The sequence below is a fragment of the Salvelinus alpinus genome, chromosome 5, assembly GCF_045679555.1.
Source record: "Salvelinus alpinus chromosome 5, SLU_Salpinus.1, whole genome shotgun sequence".
Classification (NCBI taxonomy): domain Eukaryota; kingdom Metazoa; phylum Chordata; class Actinopteri; order Salmoniformes; family Salmonidae; genus Salvelinus; species Salvelinus alpinus.
The window spans coordinates 35470367-35493625 of NC_092090.1; the positions used below are offsets into that span (position 1 = coordinate 35470367).

The window sequence follows — 23259 nt, forward strand, 5'->3', positions numbered from 1 at the left end:
ATTTTTTTTTTTCTGGATTTTTTTAATTTTTTTTTTAGATTCCTTCTCTCACAGTTGAAGTGTACCTATGATAAAAAATTACAGACCTCTACATGCTTTGTAAGTAGGAAAACCTGCAAAATCGTCAGTGTATCAAATACTTGTTCTCCCCACTGTATGTGATTAAGCTATGCAACTATAGCTTCAAGATAATAATATGAATGTCAAAAGTGGGATGCAATAACATGTGGTGTGGTAGGCCAAAGCTAGAGCAGGCTAACATGGTGTCTATTTAGTGTAGCATTTAGCATGTGGGGTATACATCAAAGCTCAAAGCTAGTAGGCAAACAAGCCAGCAGAATTAACTAAAAAGCAGGTCTTAATTTGCATAAAAGTGCAAGAAAGTTGGGAACAATGGTGTGTCAATTAACTACAGGAAATGTAGCGTCAAGAAAACTGATCAATGAATCAAAATGGCCGTTTTACTTGGACTATTAGCATTAGTGTTTGAAAATGCTACACAAATGCTCCACTCCTCACATGAGGAGGTGGATGAAGGCCCACTCTATACATGTTACCTCTGCTATAACTTACACAGCCCTAAACATTTTGATTGTAACATTATTTTAAAAATACCTGGCAATTGTAGCCAATAATTAGTGCTCAAGTCTACCCAAGGAAAATTATTCAATTTCCAGTTTCTTCTTTAAAATGTTAATCAAAAATATTGACAGAAAATGCTATATCAATATTTATGCTATAAATCATTAGCAAATAAAAAACATGTTATTATACTATGCACACACACACACACACACACACACACACACACACACACACACACACACACACACACACACACACACACACACACACACACACACACACACACACACACACACACACAAACAGAGTGCCCCCCCCCAATTGGTGTTTTGATGCTTCCTTTTACATGCACTGAAACACAATTATTCAGATTGTTTCAGAGTACTTTCATTCTCTTTCGAAATACATTCAGTGTATCATTTTACATACATTGAGTTTACATTCAAACACCCTCCAAACACCATATCTCAGCTAAGTTGCACTACTTTTCATGGTTTTACTACATAATGATGGTGTTTTGACTCTTTCTATTTTAACAGTGTAGCTATATGCACAGAACAGAACAAATAGCTTCAATTGTTTCATTAGAAGACATCTGTGTAGGAAACCTCATCATGATATATTGTTGATGGCGTGTAAAATACGCCACATTTTTGGGAGCACATTCTATTTTATGTTGGTGATTTTCAAGTATTTTTTTTACGGCCCCAGGGATCTGTGGGAATGAGTAATAGACGGAGTAATGGCTTCATCCTAGCCCAACTACATTTGTTTTTCTTCTGTCTCCTGAAAACAAAAACTCTGTCAAAATAAAAGATAAATAGCCGCTTCCCAATTACTCTGGCATCACCATATTCAGGAATTGATGTTTACATTATCAAGATGTACTGCTAGCCGACTGCATGATAATGCATTGCCACAGAAACAAATGGCATTTACATTTCCTCTGGGTGGTAGAGAGGTAGCTAGGAATATGCAGGTCCTCATTCATTTACCCCCCACCCTCCTCCACACACACACATACTCCTATCTGTAGTCATGGGAGGCCCTGACCTAGAACCTCCCTGTCAGACCATTAACAGGCACACACACACACACACACACACAGAGTGCCCCCCCCCCCCCCAAGAATGAACAGAGAACCCCCCCACCCCCCTGCTGCACCAAGGCTAGGCCAGGGAAAATAATGGAACATGGGCATTGATTATATAATGATGCCCCGGCTTTTTGTTTGCGATGGAGGAATTGAATAATTGCTGAGCACTCTCTGGGTCTGTAAGGTTTTGGATGGGAGCCTGATCCCCGGCCCGGTGCTGGACCGGTGGCAGAACAGAGTACGTAGGGTACAGAGGCTCCGGTACAGATATGTTCAGGCCATGCAGCCAGAGCATGTTGAACATGGAGAGCCAGCCGTGCCCAACTTTACAGAAGCACCCGGAGCCAACGTTCTCTCCTAAGCACACACAGACCTGCAATTGCCAATCACAGCAGCCTCGGGCTCTGCCACTGCCTCACATGCATAAATTAGCATGTATTTGCATAAGAATCCACTCATTTAGCAGGCCCACTTTATGCTCCCTCTGAATGGCATTTTCCTTCCTCCCCCCTTCCCTCCCCATAACTCTCTCACATTTTTTCTGCTGATCTTTTCCACACTCTGATAAGACCTAGAGAATTGTGCCTTTAACCCTCTCTGTGCCAAGGGCACTTCATGTGAAGTGTGTGTTTGAGTGTGTGTGTTTATGTGTGTATACGCGTGTGTATGTGTAATTGCCTTATTTACTTATTTACACATTTAACATCTTAAAGACTAGAATGTGCTCACAGTTATGCAAAGCTTCGAAACCCACAGAGTTCAATGTCCCGTATGTACAACACAGTTTCATTCATTACCTCATGCAGCAAACACCATCATTATCCTCCTACTGTAGTACGTACTGCCTATCCATTGTACAGACTAACAGTCAACTATTCAACAATGGGTCTGTACTGTAGAGAGGGTGTGATGTTAGGGATGGAGAATGAGCTGCTATGAGTGTTTCATTGTGAATCATCAATCAGGACATGGCACTGCGCCTGCATGCAGTATGTATCAGACCTAAATAAATCAAGAAGAAAGGCCCGACCCCGTGCTCTGAGCATGGGTTGGGGGAACCAGTAATTGGCTAGCCGCTTGTCTTCAGAGTCTGCTTGAAGCAGAGCATACCCGCATAATGAAGCTTTCTATGACTTTGTTGCTCTTTTCTTCTCTTTACTTATTTTGTGCATGTTACAACAATCCTGGTCTGATAAATTATTGAAGGTGCTCTTTGGTCCGTAAAGCAGGCTGTGTTTTCTGATGAGTTCCTGGCTGGCAGGAAGCAGGCAGCTCTGCTCCACAGGTGAATGGATTCAGGATAGTTACACAGAGATACTAGAGCTATTCCAGAAGGTGAGTGGGTATACTGTAAGCTAGAGGGGAGAAATGAATTAGCATAACGGGAAATGACTATAGGGAGGATAAATTAATTTGCATAATGGGAAATGACTATAGGGAGGAGGGGCTTAGAGCTCAGCCATCTGACAGGCTAAAGAAGTGTTTGCATCTTAATCGGCCGTGTGTGTGTGTGTGTGTGTGTGTGTGTGTGTGTGTGTGTGTGTGTGTGTGTGTGTGTGTGTGTGTGTGTGTGTGTGTGTGTGTGTGTGTGTGTGTGTGTGTGTGTGTGTGTGTGTGTGTGTGTGTGTGTGTGTGTGTGTGTGTGTGTGTGTGTGTGTGTGCGTGCATATGTGTACAATATTAGAACCCAAGTATGACACTCAGTTTGTGTGTGTCTCAAACCCCAGGGAACACTTCCCAGTGAGCAGCTCCCCTGCCGGTCTGGACACTTGGCAGAGCTCCCTGTCACCAAGGCCCCATTCTCCAACCTGGGTGTTCCATTCTCACATCACACATTACCCACAACACACACAAACATACAAACACACACACACAGGCCTTTGCTGTCCGACCTCATCCCAATTTACTTTCAGCCTTTTATTAGAGTGCTCCAGTGTGTTAACAACAAGCTATTTAAACCTCCCTGTCTCCCCCAGCTATACTGGCTAGCGCTAGACGCCACATCTGCTAATGACAGCCGTGTGAAGACGCAGGCAGGTGGTCGGACAGAAATACAGGACAACAAGCCCAGAGGAGATACACACCAGGCTGGCTCATTACCTGCTCGCAAAGGGTTAATGTTCACAAAAAGGACTGTAGCGTCCCCTTTCCCTAAGACCCTGGCTGACTGGCTGGCTGGCTGACTGGCTGGCTGGCTGTTTGTTGTGTGACTTAATGATGTCGGCAGAGGGCCGTGGTTGTTGATTAGCCTAAATGGAAGACTAATACAAGTGTATGAATGTAATTAATGACAGAGGGGGTCTAATGAAGCAGAGAGGGGGGAGGAGGTGCAGGGGGAGCCATGGCGACGGTACGGTGGTGGCTGTCACCCTGTCACAGTGCCATCTAGCTACCCTCAGAGGTCTAGGAGAGGCAGAGCAGCACAGAGCACCTCATCAGGCACCCAGACACTACATCTCAAAACAACACAGCTCCCATCCAGGCCTCTGCTCTGTGGCCAGCCCTAATTAACTGTCACAGCATGTGGACCCAGACACCAGTGCACTCTGACAGCCACGGTCCACCCAGACATGTACCTAGACACTGACCACTCACTGATCACTCGGCATACCCTGTGTGTGTGCATGAGAGAGAATGAGAGAGAGAGAGAGAGAGAGAGAAATGGTAGTTTCAGCCAGAGAGAGAGAGTGAGAGGCAATGACGCAGTTCTGGCTTATAGCGTTTAGAATCCTGGTGTTGAGCTGTGTGTGTTGGTTTGGTTCAGGCTACACACACTGAGCAGATACTAACCCTCTTTATTGTCATTGGGGGAAAGCAGGCAGGCAGGCAGGTGCAGCGTGCACTGAGAGGTTTAATTAAAGTCCAGATAAGTTAGCACCACTCTCAGAGTCTCTCAGCCTGGCCTTTGCGTCAGACTGTTAGTCTGCCTATACCTCAGGCTACCTTTACTGTGCCGTACATTACATAATTCTCTCTCTCTCTTCTATTCTATTCTATTCAATTCAATTGAAGGGCTTTATTGGCATGGGAAACATATGTTAACATTGCCAAAGCAAGTGAAGTAGATCATAAACAAAAGTGAAATAAACAATAAAAATGAACAGTAAACATGACACTCACAGAAGTTCCAAAATAATAAAGACATTTCAAATGTTATATTATGTATAAATACAGTGTTGTAACGATGTGCAAATAGTGAAAGTACAAAAGGGAAAATAAAGAAACATAAATATGGGTTGTATTTACAATGTGGCAACAGGTCACACATCTTGCTGCTGTGATGGCACACTGTGGTAGTTGGGTTTGTTTTCAAATTCTTTGTTAATTGGTGTAATCTGAGGTAAATATGTGTCTCTAATGTTGTCATACTTTTGGCAGGAGGTTAGGAAGTGCAGCTCAGTTTCCACCTCATTCTCTTGAGAGCCAGGTCTGCCTACGGCGGCCTTTCTCAATAGCACGGCTATGCTCACTGAGTCTGTACATAGTCAACGCTTTCCTTAAGTTTGGGTCAGTCACAGTGGTCAGGTATTCTGCCACTGTGTACTCTCTGGTTAGGGCCAAGTAGGATTCTAGTTTGCTCTGTTTCTTTGTTAATTCTTTCCAATGTGTCAAGTAGTTATCTTTTTGTTTTGTCATTATTTGGTTGGGTCAAATCTGCACACAGTCTCAATTTGGTGTTTGTCACATTTTGTTGAATTCTTGGATGGTGAGCGGACCCCAGACCTCACAATCATAAAGGGCAATGGGTTCTATAACTGATTCAAGTATTTTTAGCCAGATCCTAATTGGTATGACGAATTGTATGTTCCATTTGATGGTATAGAAGTCCCTTCTTGCCTTGTCTCTCAGCTCGTTCACAGCTTTGTGGATGTTACCTGTGGCGCTGATGTTTAGGCCGAGGTATGTATAGTTTTTTGTTTACTCAAGGGCAGTGGTTCCCAAACCTTTTATAGTCCCGTACCCTTTCAAACATTCAACCTCCAGCTAGCACCAGGGTCAGCGCACTCTCAAATGTTGTTTTTTGCCATCATTGTAAGCCTGCCACACACACTATACGATTAATTTATTAAACATAAGAATGAGTGTGAGTTTTTGTCACAACATGGATCGTGGGAAGTGACAAAGAGCTCTTTTAGGACCAGGGCCCAAAATAATAATTTTGCTCTTTATTTAACCATCTTATATATAAAACCTTATTTGTTCCTCGAAAATTGTGAATAACTCTCCAAAGGTTAATGAGAAGAGTATGCTAGAAAGGATGCACATAACTCTGCAATGTTGGGTTGTATTGGAGAGAGTCTCAGTCTTAAATAATTTTCCACACACAGTCTGTGCCTGTATTTAGTTTTCATGCTAGTGAGGGCCGAGAATCCACTCTCACATAGGTATGTGGTTGCAAAGGGCATCAGTGTCTTTACAGCGCGATTTGCCAAGGCAGGATACTCTGAGCGCAGCCCAATCCAGAAATGTGGCAGTGGCTTCTGATTAAATTAAATTTTCACAGAACTGCTTGTTGTAATTTTGATGAGGCTCTCTTGTTTAGATATCGGTAAGTGGACTGGAGTCAGAGCATGAAAGGGATAATGAATCCAGTTGTTTGTGTCATCCGTTTCAGGAAAGTACCTGTGTAATTGCGCACGCAACTCACTCAGGTGCTTCGCTAAATCACATTTGACATTGTCCGTAAGCTTGAGTTCATTTGCACACAAAAGATCATACAATGATGGAAAGACCTGTGTGTTGTCCTTGTTAATGCAGACAGAGAAGAGCTCCAACTTCTTAATCATGGCCTCAATTTTGTTCCGCACACTGAATATAGTTGCGGAGAGTCCCTGTAATCCTAGATTCAGATCATTTAGGCGAGAAAAAACATCACCCAGATAGGCCAGTTGTGTGAGAAACTCGTCATCATGCAAGCGGTCAGAAAAGTGAAAATTATGGTCATTAAAGAAAACTTTAAGCTCGTCTCTCAATTCAAAACAACGTGTCAATACTTTGCCCCTTGATAACCAGCGCACTTCTGTATGTTATTAAAGCGTTACATGGTCGCTGTCCATATCATTGCATATTGCCGAAAATACACGAGAGTTCAGGAGCCTTGTCCAAAACGTTTTTCAAGCTGTCAGGCATTCCCTTGGCAGCAAGAGCCTTTCAGTGGATGCTGCAGTGTACCCAAGGGGCGTCGGGAGCAAGTGCTTGCACGCACATTACCACTCCACTATGTCTCCTTGTCATAGCTTTTGCGCCATTAATACAGATACCAGCACATCTTGACCACTAAAGTCCTTTTGCTGTCCAGTACTTTAAAAATATCCTCTCCTGCTGTCCTGGTTTCCAGTGGTTTGCAGAAGAGGATGTCTTCCTTAATTGACCCCCATAAACTTAATGGACATATACCAGGAGCTGTGCCAGGCCCGCCAAGTCTGTTGACTCATCCAGCTGTACGCATAGAATTCACTGGTTTGTATGCGAAGCAGTAATTGTTTCAAAACATCTCCTGCCATGTAACTGATGGCCTTTTCCCCCAGCATTGTCTCAGCCATATCCGCGGCAGCAGGAAGAATTAAGTCCTCCACAGTAGCATGGGGCTTGCCTGTCCTAACCACTCGCTAGTTCACCATATAAGATGCTTCTAGCCCCATCTTATTAATGGTATCTGTTGCTTTTATACATGTCTTAATACTCGAAAGTCGTATTAATTCTCACTCAAAAAACTCCCGTGGCTTATGTTTTCATTGAGTTTTGAGATAGTACTTTTGCACATATTACACGCTGTGGCTGAGGAAAGGCACTACTCCCAATATAAGTGAACCCCAAAACAATGTAGTTCTCATCATATTTTCACCTCTTCGATGGTCCAACGTCCCTGTCTGTTGTTCGGTGCTTTCCCGGGTAAGGGGGGGGGGGGTGTGCTTTGGATGTGCTCCTGGGAGAAGAACAACTTGTGTCGTCAACAGGTGCAGGTGTAGTACTGTAGCAGTACTACCAGTAGAGCTGGTATGTGTCTCTATGGACGCGGGCCTTACTTTTTTTTTACCATTTATCCATTTTCGAGCAAACGGAATGAGCAGCAGCTACATTTGGCTACATAAGGGTCCGTTAGTGGAATTCCCATGAGAGAGCAACGGTTAATGTGATTGGATCTTACTTATTTGACTAGGCTACTTGTAGTTTACATTTTGTTGTTATTTCGCCAAACACTAGATGGTTTAGTTTGATTTTTGGCAGTGAAACGAGGCTACTCAGGCAAGAAAAAAACCTCACTCAAATGTATATTCCCGTTTGAAAATAGAAATGGACTGTTTGAAAATTTGAATAATAAAAATAAACAATGTGAATCATATTTGTATTTGGCGTACCACCGACGGCATTGAGCGTACCCCTGGGAATACCTGGTCTAGGGCAATGGGGTCTAGATGGAATTTGTATTTGTGGTCCTGACGACTGGACCTTTTTTGGAACACCATTATTTTTGTCTTACTGAGATTTACTGTCAGGGCCCAGGTCTGGAAGAATTTGTGCAGAAGATCTAGGTGCTGTTGTAGGCTCTCCTTAGTTGGGGACAGAAGCACCAGATCATCAGCAAATAGTAGACATTTGACTACAGATTCTAGTAGGGTGCGGCCGGGTGCTGCAGACTGTTCTATTGCACTCGCCAATTCGTTGATATATATGCTGAAGAGGGTGGGGCTTAAGCTTAAGCCAATTTGACATTTGCTCAGTACATTGTTTTCACTAAGGAAATGTATGAGTCTGCTGTTAATGATAATGCAGAGGATTTTCCCAAGGTTGCTGTTGACACATATCCCATGGTAGTTATTCGGGTCAAATCTGTCTCCACTTTTGTGGATTGGGGTGATCAGTCCTTGGTTCCAAATATGGGGGAAGATGCCAGAGCTAAGGATGATGTTAAAGAGTTTAAGTATAGCCAATTGGAATTTGTGGTCTGTATATTTTATAATTTCACTGAGGCTACCATCAACACCACAGGCCTTTTTGGGTTGGAGGGTTGGCATTTTGTCCTGTAGTTCATTCAATGTAATTGGAGAATCCAGTGTGTTCTGGTAGTCTTTAATTGTTGATTCTAAGATTTGTATTTGATCATGTCTATGTTTTTGATGTTTGTTCTTTGTTATAGGGTCAAAAAGATTGGAGAGGTGGTTTACCCATACATCTCCATTATGGATAGATAACTCTTCGTGTTGTTGTTAGTTTAGTGTTTTCTAATTTTCCAAGGAGTGGTTAGAGTCTATGGATTCTTCAATTACATTGAGGTGATTTCTGACGTGCTGTTCCTTCTTTTTCCATAGTGTATGTCTGTATTGTTTTGGAGAGTCACCGTAGTGAAGGCGTAGACTCAGGCTTTCTGGGTCTCTATGTTTTTGGTTGGATAGGTTTCTCAATTTCTTTCTTAGGTTTTTGCATTCTTCATCAAACCATTTGTCATTGTTGTTCATTTTCTTTGGTTTTCTGTTTGACATTTTTGAATTTGATTGGGAAGCTGAGAGGTCAAATATACTGTTTAGATTTTCAACTGCCAAGTTTACAACTTCATTATTACAATGGAACGTTTTTTTCCAGGAAGTCTAAAAGGGATTGAATTTGTTTTTTGGTAGGTTTCCACACTACTTTCCTTCCATCTATAGTATTTCTTAATATTATTCAGTTACTTTGGCTTTAATGCCTCATGATTGAATGTTGCTCTGTTCAAGTAGACTGCGATTTTTGCTGTGATTTGATAGGGGTGTCAGTGTGCTGACTGTGAACGCTCTGAGAGACTGGGTTGAGGTCAGTGATAAAGTAGTCTACAGTACTACTGCCAAGAGATAAGCTGTAGGTGTACCTACCATAGGAGTCCCTTCGAAGCCTACCATTGACTATGTACATACCCAGCGTGCAACAGAGCTGCAGGAGTTGTGACCCGTTTTTGTTGGTTATGTTGTCGTAGTTCGGTCTAGGGGCGCATACAGTAGCTTGTGAAAGTATTCACCCCCCTTGGAATTTTTCCTATTTTGTTACCTTACAACCTGGAATTAAATTAGATTTTTGGGTGGTTTGCCTACCATTTTGAAGATGCAAAATATTTTCAAGAAATAAGACAGAAAAACAGAAAACTATTCACCCCCCAAAGTCAACAATTTGTAGAGCCACCTTTTGCAGCAATTACAGCTGCAAGTCTCATTCTTCAAAGAAAAACTGCTTCAACTCCTTCAAGTTGGATGAGTTCCGCTGATGTACAGCAATCTTTAAGTCATACCACAGATTCTCAATTGGATTGAGGTCTGGGCTTTGACTAGGCCATTCCAAGACACTTAAATGTTTCCCCTTAAACCACTCGAGTGTTGCTTTAATAGTATGCTTAGGGTCATTGTCCTGCTGGAAGGTGAACCTCCGTCCTAGTCTCAAATCTCTGGAAGACTGAAACAGGTTTCCCTCAAGAATTTCCCTGTATTTAGCACCATCCATCATTCCTTCAATTCTGTCCAATTTCCCAGTCCCTGCCAATGAAAAACATCCACAAGCATGATGCTGCCGCCACCATGCCTCACTGTGGGGATGGTGTTCTCAGGGTGATGAGAGGTGTTGGGTTTGCGCCAGACATAGCGTTTTCCTTGATGGCCAAAAAGCTAAATTTTAGTCTCATCTGACCAGAGTACCTCCTTCCATATGTTTGGAGAGTCTCCCACATGCCTTTTGGCGAACACCAAACATGTTTGTTTATTTTTTTCTGGTCACTCTTCTGTAAAGCCTAGCTCTGTGGAGTGTAAGGCTTAAAATGGTCCTATGGACAGATACTCCAATCTCCGCTGTGGAACTTTGCAGTTCCTTCAGGGTTATCATTGGTCTTTTTGTTGCCTCTCTGATTAATGCCCTCCTTGCCTGGTCAATGAGTTTTGGTGGGCGGCCCTCCCTTGGCAGGTTTGTTGTGGTGCCATATTCTTTACATTTTTGAATAATGGATTTAATGGTGCTCTGTGGGCTGTTGCTTTTATAACCCAACCCTGATCTGTACTTCTCCACAACTTTGTCCCTGACCTGTTTGGAGAGCTCCTTGGTCTTCATAGTACTGCTTGCTTGGTGGTGCCCCTTGCTTAGTGGTGTTGCAGACTAGGCAAGAGAATGGTCGTGGACAGGCAAAATGTCAAATCCAGTTCAGAGTCCAGGAGGTACAGAGTGGCAGACAGGCTCGAGGTCAAGGTAGGCAGAATGGTCAGACAGGCGGGTACAGATTCCAGAACAGGCAAGGGTCAAAACCGGGAGGACTAGATAAAGGAGAATAGCAAAGGGCAGGAGTTCGGGGAAAAAACGCTGGTTGACTTGGAACATACAAGACGAACTGGCACAGAGAGACAGGAAACACAGGGATAAATACACTGGGGGAAACAAGCGACACCTGGAGGGGGTTGAGACAATAACAAGGACAGGTGAAACAGATCAGGGTGTGACACATATGCATGCACCAGTTTTCAGTTTTTTATTTTTTATAATTTTTTAAACAAGTAATTTTTTTCATTTCACTTCACCAGTTTGGATTATTTTGTGTATGTTCATTACATGAAATCCAAATAAAAATCATTTTTAAATTACAAGTTGTAATACAACAAAATAGGAAAAATGCCAAGGGGGTGAATACTTTTGCAAGGCACTGCATGGGGGAGGGAATGCTGCCACCTCCTGTCCCCCTGTGTGCTGAGGGTGTCAGGTTCTTGTCCGGTTCTGGGATTTAACCCTGGAAATGATTGATTTCCCCCTCTCTCTCCCTTGAGGACCTTATATACGTAAACACACACTCCCTATATCAGTGGACCCCTGCACCCCTCTTGTCGCCCCATCACAATGGTAATATGTTATGCTTAGCTAGTTTGCCTCAAACTTCTCATTTGTATACCGCCTCTGTTGCTTTGTGTACACAGTGAATGGTATGTGATATGCTCTCATTGGTTCATAACCTCATGTGGTCTCTAACAGTTATGATATCAAGATTCCTCCTACACAGCCACATACAGTATACACTCCTATTTAATCCAATAAAGTATTTATTATGGCTTTGATATTCATGCAGCATTAAGCAATGCATTACGGCGTGTATATCTGTAAAACTCAGAGGATTAAAAAGTCTTAAATAAATGATGTGGTTTGATAGATGCTAATAACCTTTTTTTGTCTAGGAGGGTGTTTTATTTGAGAGACGAGAAAAATGATCAAATGATGCTCTCTTTCTGCGAAGCTAATGCTTCAGACGTGTTGTGTATGGTCATAACAACAGGTAGCAGACATAAGCTTGAAATACTATTTTGCGTCTTTGCATTTGTCACTGCCACTGATATGAATAACGCTAATGAATGAATACATTTAGAGCTTGTATGCTATTTTGCAGACAACACCTTTTTACTACCAACCAGCATTTGCAAAGAAAAAACATTAAAAGGATGTGGCATTCAGTGTACAAACTAATAAAACGTGATGGAATACTTCTCAGCAGAATTGTAAATTGATGTATTGTGCGTTTAAAATGTTATGTTTTGCCATGTAGTCTCTATATATCACTGGTAATGTTCCCATGAGCAGCTCCTATTTGAGCTTATTTGGCAGATGGATCCAACAGTCCACTCAGATATTGTCCCTGTGACAGAGAACAGTCTAATGACAGCCTCATTGATGATGATGAGTTCTATTCCATTGCGCTGAGATCCAGTCCAATTTCAAAAGCAAATTCAGCTATTTGTCTTCCAAATAATTGTGGCACTTTATCAATCCTCCCAGTCTTTTATTTATCACTTCGATTGATGTGATCATTTTCACAAACTGCCTCTGCTCTAACAGCTCCAACAGCCAGGGTACTCTCAGCAAGTGTGTGTGTCTGTGTATTTGTGTGTGTTCGTGTGTGCATGCCTGGGGGTGGGATAGGTGACTGTGTGTTTGTGTGTAAACACAACATGTAAAGTGTTGGTCCCATGTTTCATGAGCTGAAATAAAAGATCCCATGCCCACAAAAAGCTTATTTCTCTCAAATTCTGTGCAGAAATGTGTTTATATCCTGGTTTCAACTGTACCGGGCAGTATGGTGACGTGTGGGCGAGCGGTTTGCTGCCCCTTGGTGGCCTTGGGGTTATGAATGCACAGAGATCCTGAGGCCCATTGTCGCGCCATTTAACCACCGCCATCACCTCATGTTTCAGCATGATAATGCACGGACCCATGTCGCGAGGATCTGTGCACAATTCCTGGAAGCTGAAAATGTCCCAGTTCTTCCATGGCCTGCATACTCACCAGACATGTCACCCATTGAGCATGTTTGGGATGCTCTGTACAACAGAGTTTTCCAGTTCCCGACAATATCCAGCAACTTCGCACAGCCATTTAAGAGGAGTGGGACAACATTCCACAAGCCACAATCAACAGCCTGATCAACTCTATGAGAAGATAAGTAGGTCTAGCTGTGTGTTAGCTGATTTCAGTAGTAGGTCTAGCTGTGTGTTAGTTGAGTTCAGTAGTAGGTCTAGCTGTGTGTTAGCTGATTACAGTAGTAGGTCTAGCTGTGTGTTAGCAGATTTCAGTAGTAGGTCTAGCTGTGTGTTAGCTGATTTCAGTAGTAGGTCTAGCTGTGTGTTAGCTGATTTCAGTAGTAGGTCTAGCTGTGTGTTAGCTGACTTCAGTAGTAGGTCTAGGTGTGTGTTAGCTGAGTTCAGTAGTAGGTCTAGGTGTGTCTTAGCTGAGTTCAGTAGTAGGTCTAGCTGTGTCTTAGCTGAGTTCAGTAGTAGGTCTAGCTGTGTGTTAGCTGATTTCAGTAGTAGGTCTAGCTGTGTGTTAGCTGATTTCAGTAGTAGGTCTAGCTGTGTGTTAGCTGATTTCAGTAGTAGGTCTAGCTGTGTGTTAGCTGTGTCACGATCTTTCAAGATCGAACCCAGAAGCAGACCAGGACAAGGAGCGTAGGAAGAAGGTGAGTATTTATTTACAATTAAATGTGAAAAAGGTAGATATATCCAGATGGCGTAGCGGGCAGCGGTGGTGAATAGATGAGGGGAAATAGGTGAATCCAATGTAGTAGTAGAATCCTCTGTCAACCAGGCGGGAATGGAGTGAATGATCCAGGTGAGTAACTGAAGGCAAAACAAACGGAGGTAAGTTCAAGGCAAGCAATACGTAAATGAAAACAACAAAACAAATACTATCCAACTGGAGTCTGGTACTCAGGCACAACCTACTGTTCATGGCTAACGATCCGGCAGGGAATGGAAGTCAGGTCAGAGCTTTTGAAGGGAAGAGATGATGATCAGGACAGGTGTGCAGATTACTGATGGGAAACAGGTGCGGGTGAACATCAATCTCCCAACGAGCTAATTCGCCCGGCAACCAGACAGGGTGCGTTCCAGGACACCTGAAACACACTCCAGGACAGACACACAGGCAAACCCAGACTCAGGAAGCGGGATTCGTGACAGTACCCCCCCTCCGACGAACGCCACCGGGCGGACTACCTGGAGCGCCAGGATGGAGGCGGTAGAAGTCACGAAGCAGGTCGTCATCCAGGATCTGACGCCGAGGAATCCAACTCCTCTCCTCTGGACCATATCCTTCCCAATCCACTAGATACTGGTACCCTCGACCCCGCCGTCTGGAGTCCATGATGCGGCGCACCGTGTAGACCGGACCACCTCCGATCATCCGAGGAGGAGGAGGACGAGGAGGAGGAGGCAACAGAGGACTGAGGTGAACCGGCTTGAGACAGGAGACATGAAAAGTGGGATGCACTCTAAGTGTTGCAGGTAACTTGAGTCGAACCACAACAGGATTAATGATTCTCTCCACTACAAACGGACCAATGAACTTCGGTGACAACTTCCTTGACTCCGTCCGTAGAGGAAGATCCCGTGTAGCCAACCAAACCTTATCTCCAACCGTATAAGCTGGGGCAGGAATACGGCGACGATTCGCCTGGATCTGATACCGGTCAGAAACTCTAAGGAGAGCCTTCCTGGCCCGATGCCAGGTCCGGTGGCAACGACGAATGTGGGTCTGGACAGAGGGAACCGAGAGATCCCTTTCCTGAGAAGAAAACAAAGGAGGTTGGTATCCGTAAAGGCATTGGAAGGGGGACATCCCAGTGGCAGATGAAGGAAGAGTATTATGGGCATACTCAACCCAGGGTAATTGAGATGACCAAGAGGTAGGATCAGAGGAGACAAGACAACGCAGCGTGGACTCCATCTTCTGGTTGGCTCTCTCCGCCTGACCATTTGATTGTGGGTGAAATCCCGAAGTGAGACTGACTGTAGCTCCAATGGCCAAACAGAAGGATTTCCAGACAGCAGAGGTAAACTGAGGACCACGGTCAGAAACAATGTCACTGGGCAATCCGTGAACCCTGAAAACCTCCCTGACCAGGATCTCGGACGTCTCCGTAGCCGATGGAAGCTTGGAGAGAGGAACAAAATGAGCAAACTTGCTGAATCTGTCCACAATGGTCAGAATGACCGTGTTCCCAACAGAAGGGGGCAATCCCGTGACAAAATCCAGGGCCAGATGCGACCAAGGTCGCCGAGGAATAGGTAGGGGGTGAAGAAGCCCAGAGCTGGGCCGATTGCACGTAAGCCAGATTCTTGTGGTCAGTCCAGACCACAAACGGTTGCTCCGCTCCCTCCAACCAGTGACGCCACTCCTCCAAGGCAAGCTTCACAGCGAGAAGCTCCCGGTTACCCACATCGTAGTTTCTTTCAGCTGGAGAAAGACGACAAGAGTAGAAAGCGCAGGGATGGAGTTTACCGTCAGTGGAGCTACGCTGGGACAGGATGGCGCCCACACCCACATCAGAAGCATCCACTTCCACAACGAACTGACAGGAAGTGTCAGGTTGAGAGAGAATCGGGGCGTTGGTGAATCGGCTCTTCAAGTCCAGAAATGCTCGGTCTGCCTCAGGAGTCCAACAGAACTTTCTGGTGCAAGACGTCAGGGCAGTTAAAGGTGCAGCCACCCGGCTGTAGTCACGGATAACTCTCCGATAAAAATTCGCAAACCCCAGGAATCTCTGGAGCTGCAATCTTGTACCGGGCTGGACCCAATCCCGAACCGCCCGAACCTTCTCTTGGTCCATCTTGATCTCTCCCCTGGATATGATGTACCCGAGGAAGGACGTTGTGTGGGCGTGAAAATCACACTTCTCAGCCTTCACGAACAGACGGTTCTCCAATAACCGCTGCAGGACCTGCTTGACATGCAGAACGTGGCTAGAAAGCTCCTTTGAGAAGATGAGGATATCATCCAGGTAAACGAACACAAAAATACCAATCATATCTCTCAGAACGTCATTCACCATACTTTGGAACACAGCCGGAGCGTTGGTCAGTCCAAACGGCATCACCTGGTACTCAAAATGTCCCATCGGAGTATTGAACCCAGTCAACCACTCGTCCCCCTCCTTGATCCGAACCAAATGATAAGCATTACGTAAATCAAGCTTCGTAAAAACCGTAGCACCCTGTAAGGAATCGAAAGCCGAGCTCATCAAGGGCAGGGGATACATTCCCTGCCGGATTTGTGTAGTAGGTCTAGCTGTGTCTTAGCTGAGTTCAGTAGTAGGTCTAGCTGTGTGTTAGCTGATTTCAGTAGTAGGTCTAGCTGTGTGTTAGCTGATTTCAGTAGTAGGTCTAGCTGTGTGTTAGCTGATTTCAGTAGTAGGTCTAGCTGTGTGTTAGCTGTGTCACGATCTTTCAAGATCGAACCCAGAAGCAGACCAGGACAAGGAGCGTAGGAAGAAGGTGAGTATTTATTTACAATTAAATGTGAAAAAGGTAGATATATCCGGCAGGGAATGGAAGTCAGGTCAGAGCTTTTGAAGGGAAGAGATGATGATCAGGACAGGTGTGCAGATTACTGATGGGAAACAGGTGCGGGTGAACATCAATCTCCCAACGAGCTAATTCGCCCGGCAACCAGACAGGGTGCGTTCCAGGACACCTGAAACACACTCCAGGACAGACACACAGGCAAACCCAGACTCAGGAAGCGGGATTCGTGACAAGCTGAGTTCAGTAGTAAGTCTAGCTGTGTGTTAGCTGAGTTCAGTAGTAGGTCTAGCTGTGTGTTAGCTGAGTTCAGTAGTAGGTCTAGCTGTGTGTTAGCTGAGTTCAGTAGTAGGTCTAGCTGTGTGTTAGCTGATTTCAGTAGTAGGTCTAGCTGTGTGTTAGCTGATTTCAGTAGTAGGTCTAGCTGTGTGTTAGCTGATTTCAGTAGTAGGTCTAGCTGTGTGTTAGCTGAGTTCAGTAGTAGGTCTAGGTGTGTGTTAGCTGATTTCAGTAGTAGGTCTAGCTGTGTGTTAGCTGATTTCAGTAGTAGGTCTAGCTGTGTGTTAGCTGATTTCAGTAGTAGGTCTAGCTGTGTGTTAGCTGAGTTCAGTAGTAGGTCTAGGTGTGTGTTAGCTGAGTTCAGTAGTAGGTCTAGCTGTGTGTTAGCTGATTTCAGTAGTAGATCTAGCTGTGTGTTAGCTGAGTTCAGTAGTAGGTATAGCTGTGTGTTAGCTGATTTCAGTAGTAGGTCTAGGTGTGTGTTAGCTGATTTCAGTAGTAGGTCTAGCTGTGTGTTTGCTGAGTTCAGTAGTAGGTCTAGCTGTGTGTTAGCTGATTTCAGTAGTAGGTCTAGCTGTGTGTTAGCTGATTTCAGTAGTAGGTCTAGCTGTGTGTTAGCTGAGTTCAGTAGTAGGTATAGCTGTGTGTTAGTTGAGTTCAGTAGTAGGTCTAGCTGTGTGTTAGCTGATTTCAGTAGTAGGTCTAGCTGTGTGTTAGCTGATTTCAGTAGTAGGTCTAGCTGTGTGTTAGCTGAGTTCAGTAGTAAGTCTAGCTGTGTGTTAGCTGAGTTCAGTAGTAGGTCTAGCTGTGTGTTAGCTGAGTTCAGTAGTAGGTCTAGCTGTGTGTTAGCTGAGTTCAGTAGTAGGTCTAGCTGTGTGTTAGCTGATTTCAGTAGTAGGTCTAGCTGTGTGTTAGCTGATTTCAGTAGTAGGTCTAGCTGTGTGTTAGCTGAGTTCAGTAGTAGGTCTAGGTGTGTGTTAGCTGATTTCAGTAGTAGGTCTAGCTGTGTGTTAGCTGATTTCAGTAGTAGGTCTAGCTGTGTGTTAGCTGATTTCAGTAGTAGGTCTAGCTGTGTGTTAGCTGAGTTCAGTAGTAGGTCTAGGTGTGTGTTAGCTGAGTTCAGTAGTAGGTCTAGCTGTGTGTTAGCTGATTTCAGTAGTAGGTCTAGCTGTGTGTTAGCTGAGTTCAGTAGTAGGTATAGCTGTGTGTTAGCTGATTTCAGTAGTAGGTCTAGGTGTGTGCTAGCTGATTTCAGTAGTAGGTCTAGCTGTGTGTTTGCTGAGTTCAGTAGTAGGTCTAGGTGTGTGTTAGCTGAGTTCAGTAGTAGGTCTAGCTGTGTGTTAGCTGAGTTCAGTAGTAGGTCTATTAGAGTGTGAGCTGAGTTCAGTAGTAAGTCTATTAGAGTGTGAGCTGAGTTCAGTAGTAAGTCTATTAGAGTGTGAGCTGAGTTCAGTAGTAAGTCTATTAGAGTGTGAGCTGAGTTCAGTAGTAAGTCTATTAGAGTGTGAGCTGAGTTCAGTAGTAAGTCTATTAGAGTGTGAGCTGAGTTCAGTAGTAAGTCTATTAGACTGTGAGCTGAGTTCAGTAGTAAGTCTATTAGAGTGTGAGCTGAGTTCAGTAGTAAGTCTATTAGAGTGTGAGCTGAGTTCAGTAGTAAGTCTATTAGAGTGTGAGCTGAGTTCAGTAGTAAGTCTATTAGAGTGTGAGCTGAGTTCAGTAGTAAGTCTATTTGAGTGTGAGCTGAGTTCAGTAGTAAGTCTATTAGAGGGTGAGCTGAGTTCAGTAGTAAGTATATTAGAGTGTGAGCTGAGTTCAGTAGTAAGTCTATTAGAGTGTGAGCTGATTTCAGTAGTATACCTATTAGAGTGTGAGCTGAGTTCAGTAGTATACCTATTAGAGTGTGAGCTGAGTTCCGTAGTAAGTCTATTAGAGTGTGAGCTGAGTTCAGTAGTATACCTATTAGAGTGTGAGCTGAGTTCAGTAGTATACCTATTAGAGTGTGAGCTGAGTTCAGTAGTATACCTATTAGAGTGTGAGCTGAGTTCAGTAGTATACCTATTAGAGTGTGAGCTGAGTTCAGTAGTATACCTATTAGAGTGTGAGCTGAGTTCAGTAGTATACCTATTAGAGTGTGAGCTGAGTTCAGTAGTATACCTATTAGAGTGTGAGCTGAGTTCAGTAGTATACCTATTAGAGTGTGAGCTGAGTTCAGTAGTATACCTATTAGAGTGTGAGCTGAGTTCAGTAGTATACCTATTAGAGTGTGAGCTGAGTTCAGTAGTATACCTATTAGAGTGTGAGCTGAGTTCAGTAGTATACCTATTAGAGTGTGAGCTGAGTTCAGTAGTATACCTATTAGAGTGTGAGCTGAGTTCAGTAGTAAGTCTATTAGAGGGTGAGCTGAGTTCCGTAGTAAGTCTATTAGAGTGTGAGCTGAGTTCAGTAGTATACCTATTAGAGTGTGAGCTGAGTTCAGTAGTATACCTATTAGAGTGTGAGCTGAGTTCAGTATTATACCTATTAGAGTGTGACTACATACTTTAGATCTGGTTCTAGCCATTTAAGTTTACACTGAAAGGGGTTTTCCATCCCAAAAATGTATTTTTTTTAAGTTTAGGAAAAAAAAGAAAATAATTATACTGATCAAAAATAGAAATGCAAACTGTGAAGTGTTGGTCCCATGTTTCATGAGCTGAAATAAAAGATACCAGAAATGTTCCATACACACAAAAAGCGTATTTCTCTCAAATTTTGGGCACACATTTTTTTACATCCCTGTCCGTGAGTATTTCTTCTTTGCTAAAATAATCCATCCACCTGATGGGGGGTGGCATATCAAGAACAATTAAAGGCCACTCTAAAATGTGCAGTTTTGTCACACAACGCAGGAATGTAAGCCGCCTCCAATGTTGTTTTAGAGATTTTGGCTGTACGTTCAACCAGCCTCACAACCACAGACCACGTGTAACCGCGCGATCCCATGACCACCACATCTGGCATCTTCACCTGCGGGAATGTCTGAGACCAGAAACTCAGACAGCTGATGAAACTGAGGAGTATTTTGTTCTGCAATAAAAGCTTTTTGTGAGGTTATGATTGGCTGGGCCTGGCTCCCCAGTCGGTAGGCCTGGCTCCCAAGTGGGTGGGCCTATGCCGTCCCAGGCCCACCCATGGCTGCATCCCTTCCCAGTCATGTGAAATTCATAGATTAGGGCCTAATGAATTTTTTTCAATTCACTGATTTCCTGATATGAACTGTAACTCAGGAAAATCAATGAAATTGTTGCATGTTGCGTTTATATTTTTGTTCAGTATATATACAGTACATTATATAAATATACAGTGCATTCGCAAAGTATTCAGACCCCTTGACTTTTTCCACATTTTACTACATTACAGACTTATTCTAAAATGGATAAAAAAAACAAATATTCCTCATCAATCTACACACAATACCCCATAATGACAAAGCAATAACAGATTTGTAGAACATTTTGCACATTTATTTAAAAAAAAACTGAAATATCACAATTATATAAGTATTCAGACCCTTTACTCAGTACTTTGTTGATGTACCTTTGGCAACGATTACAGCCTCAAGTCTTCTTGGGTATGACGCTACACGCTTGGCACACCTGTATTTGGGGAGTTTCTCCCATTCTTCTCTGCAGGTCCTCTCAAGCTCTGTCAGCTTGGATGGGGAGCGTCGCTGCACAGCTATTTTCAGGTTTCTTCGATCGGGTTCAAGTCCGGGATCTGACTGGGCCACTCAAGGACATTCAGAGACTTGTCCCGAAGCTACTCCTGCATAGTCTTGGCTGTGTGCTTAGGGTTGTTGTCCTGTTGGAAGGTGAACATTCCCCCCCAGTCTGAGGTCCTGAGGGCTCTGGAGCAGGTTTTCATCAAGGATCTCTCTGTACTTTTCTCTGTTCATCTTTGCCTCGATCCTGATGAGTCTCCTGTCCCTGCCCCTGAAAAACATCCCCACAGCATGATGCTGCCACCACCATGCTTCACTGTAGGGATGGTGCCAGGTTTCCTCCAGACGTGATGCTTGGCATTCAGGCCAAAAAGTTTAATCTTGGTTTCATCAGACCAGAGAATATTGTTTCTAAAAACCTGTTTTCGCTTTGTCTTTATGAGGTATTAGGTGTAGATTGATGAGGAAAAACATTTATTTAATATATTTTTGAATAAGGCTGAAACGTAACAAAATGTGGAAAAAGTTAAGGCGTCTGAATACTTCCCGAATGACATGTATATATATATACTGAGTGTACCAAACATTAGGAACCCCTAACATAGACTGACCAGGTGAATGCAGGTGAAAGCTATGATCCCTTATTGATGTCACTGGTTAAATCCACTTCAATCAGTGTAGATGAAGGGGAGGAGACATGTTAAAGAAGGATTTCTAAGCCTTGAGACAATTGAGACATGGATTATGTATGCGTGTCAGTCATTCAGAGGGTGAAAACACAAGACAAAAGATGTAAGTTCCTTTGAACGAGGTATGGTAGTAGGTACCAGGCGCACCGGTTTGAGTGTGTCAATCACTGTAACACTACTGTTTTTTTCACGCTTAACAGTTTCCAGTGTGTATCAAAAATGGTCCACCAACTAAAGGACATCCAGCCAATTTGACACAACTGTGGGAAGCATTGGAGTCAACATGGGCCAACATCCCTGACCAATTGAGACTGTTGTGAGGGGAGGGGGGTGCAAGTCAATGTTAGGAAGATGTTCCTAATGTTTAGTATACTCAGTGTAGATACAGTATATATTTGATTTGTATATCTTATATCTACTAGACTGCTGACTGGCTCTGTCTGTTTTCAGAGAACTAGAGCTCCCCCACTGCTGAGCTGCTCCGTCTGTCTGGGACAGCGGGGGCTCTATAGGAAGCAGAGTACACACAGGTGGAACCGACCGTGTGTAATCTACTCTAGGGCCTGTCCCGGATACCTGGAGCAGTGGGCCGCCTGCAGAGAACGGCCTGCTCTCCGTCTTCCTGGTCCTCCTCTCCCTCTTTCATCTCCCCCTTCCCTTCATATCCCTGGCAGAGAGAGGAACGCTGCCGTACCGAGCGAGCCTCATAAAGCCTCCTGTCACTTTGACTAATTTGTTAGTCTTGTCTCACTGTGTCGAATCTTCACCCCACTCCTCCCTCCGCCCCTCCCTGCATCACCCCCAGCTCCCTCCTCCCTCCTCCCATCCCTGCATCACCCCCAGCTCCCTCCTCCCTCCTCCCCTCCCCGCATCACGCCCAGCTCCCTCTGCCCTCCATCCCTGGATAAAAAAGGGCCATAAATGTAATGTAGTGCTGTGGCCGCTCTATCTGCAGCCAGGGAGAACGGGGGCTTTATGAAGCAGAAGATAAACTGACGGCCAGATTCCTCATCCCAAGCCCTCGCTGTCTGACTCTGTCCCACCTCACAACCGAGACCTGCTGGGCCCAGGGTAAAAATAGAGAAAGGAGAGGAGAGCTATTATAAATGCTACTTTCTCTCTCACTTCGCTCAGAAATTCTGTTCAGCCAGTCCCTCAGAGGACCAGGAAGTGATAGCGGTGTGGAGTGAGTGCCAGTTTCACACCGCGAAAAACGAACGCCAACAACTCTCCTCCGTCCAGGGGGAATCAATTGCTATGTAATTAGGGAGCAGGGGGGACCGAATTTAGAGAGACACAAAAACAAAAACACAAACATGTCCTCCCCCCTACGCTACAGGATCACACCAGGGAATACACTCTGGCTACAACCAAAGTTATTTGCTTGATATAGGAGCTCTGGCTAATAGCTAAAAATAGGTCCCACCTCTCCACTTCCTTTTCCCTCTTCCTCATGTGAAGGCAGACAGAGTTCTCCTTCATGTGCTGTTCCAGCAGACAGCCAGTGTGTGATTACTAACCCTCAAATCCACACGTCGACAGGCCCGACCTCTCCTGACTCCCCAGCCTCACACAGGGAGAGGGAGCTGGCTGGCTGACTACGGACACGCAGGCCAATTTGAGAGAGGAGAGCTACTCCGCGATCGGCTCGTTCCCCTGTGTGTGTTCCCTCTTTTCTCTTCCCAGCTGAACACTCCAACATGTGAGGAGTAGTGGGTAATGGGAGTGATGGGTGGGGTTTGGTGGAAGGAAGCCACAGAATAGATGGGCTGTTTGCAGTGTGTTAGCCTGGTAGCCTTTGCTGTCCACTACAATACCACTGGCAATTTCTCTCTGGCGCTCCCAGTACAGTCATCTTTAATTGAGCTTAATATGCTGTCAATGGCATCAACAGCTTCAGTGAATGTTCTGATGGAGGAGCCAGAATATGACGGTGTTGAACAGAAGAATGCAGTGGTAGTCCAAATCAAACCACAGTTGTATAAGGAAGAGGTATATGAGTCAAAAACCAGGGGCTTTTTGGCCTAAGGGATGAGATGTACTTTTAAAGATTTTAACTCAAACTAAATACTTAATGCAAAAACTACTCGGGCTCTGTGAGATAAGTCATAGCTGTCATATTAAACT

At 44.3% G+C, this 23259-nt stretch overlaps 1 protein-coding gene and 1 long non-coding RNA gene across 27 annotated transcripts in view; one reads left to right on the forward strand and one right to left on the reverse strand.

The window, feature by feature from the left end:
* The window catches only part of LOC139576009 (CUGBP Elav-like family member 4), a 178188-nt gene that overhangs the window by 92166 nt on the left and 62763 nt on the right, over positions 1-23259 (forward strand). The window lies entirely within an intron of this gene.
* On the reverse strand, positions 13615-14017 carry LOC139576008 (uncharacterized). Its single transcript, XR_011675044.1, has 2 exons — positions 13888-14017; positions 13615-13782 (listed from the first exon to the last, which is right to left on the reverse strand). It is a non-coding gene; the product is annotated as an uncharacterized lncRNA (long non-coding RNA).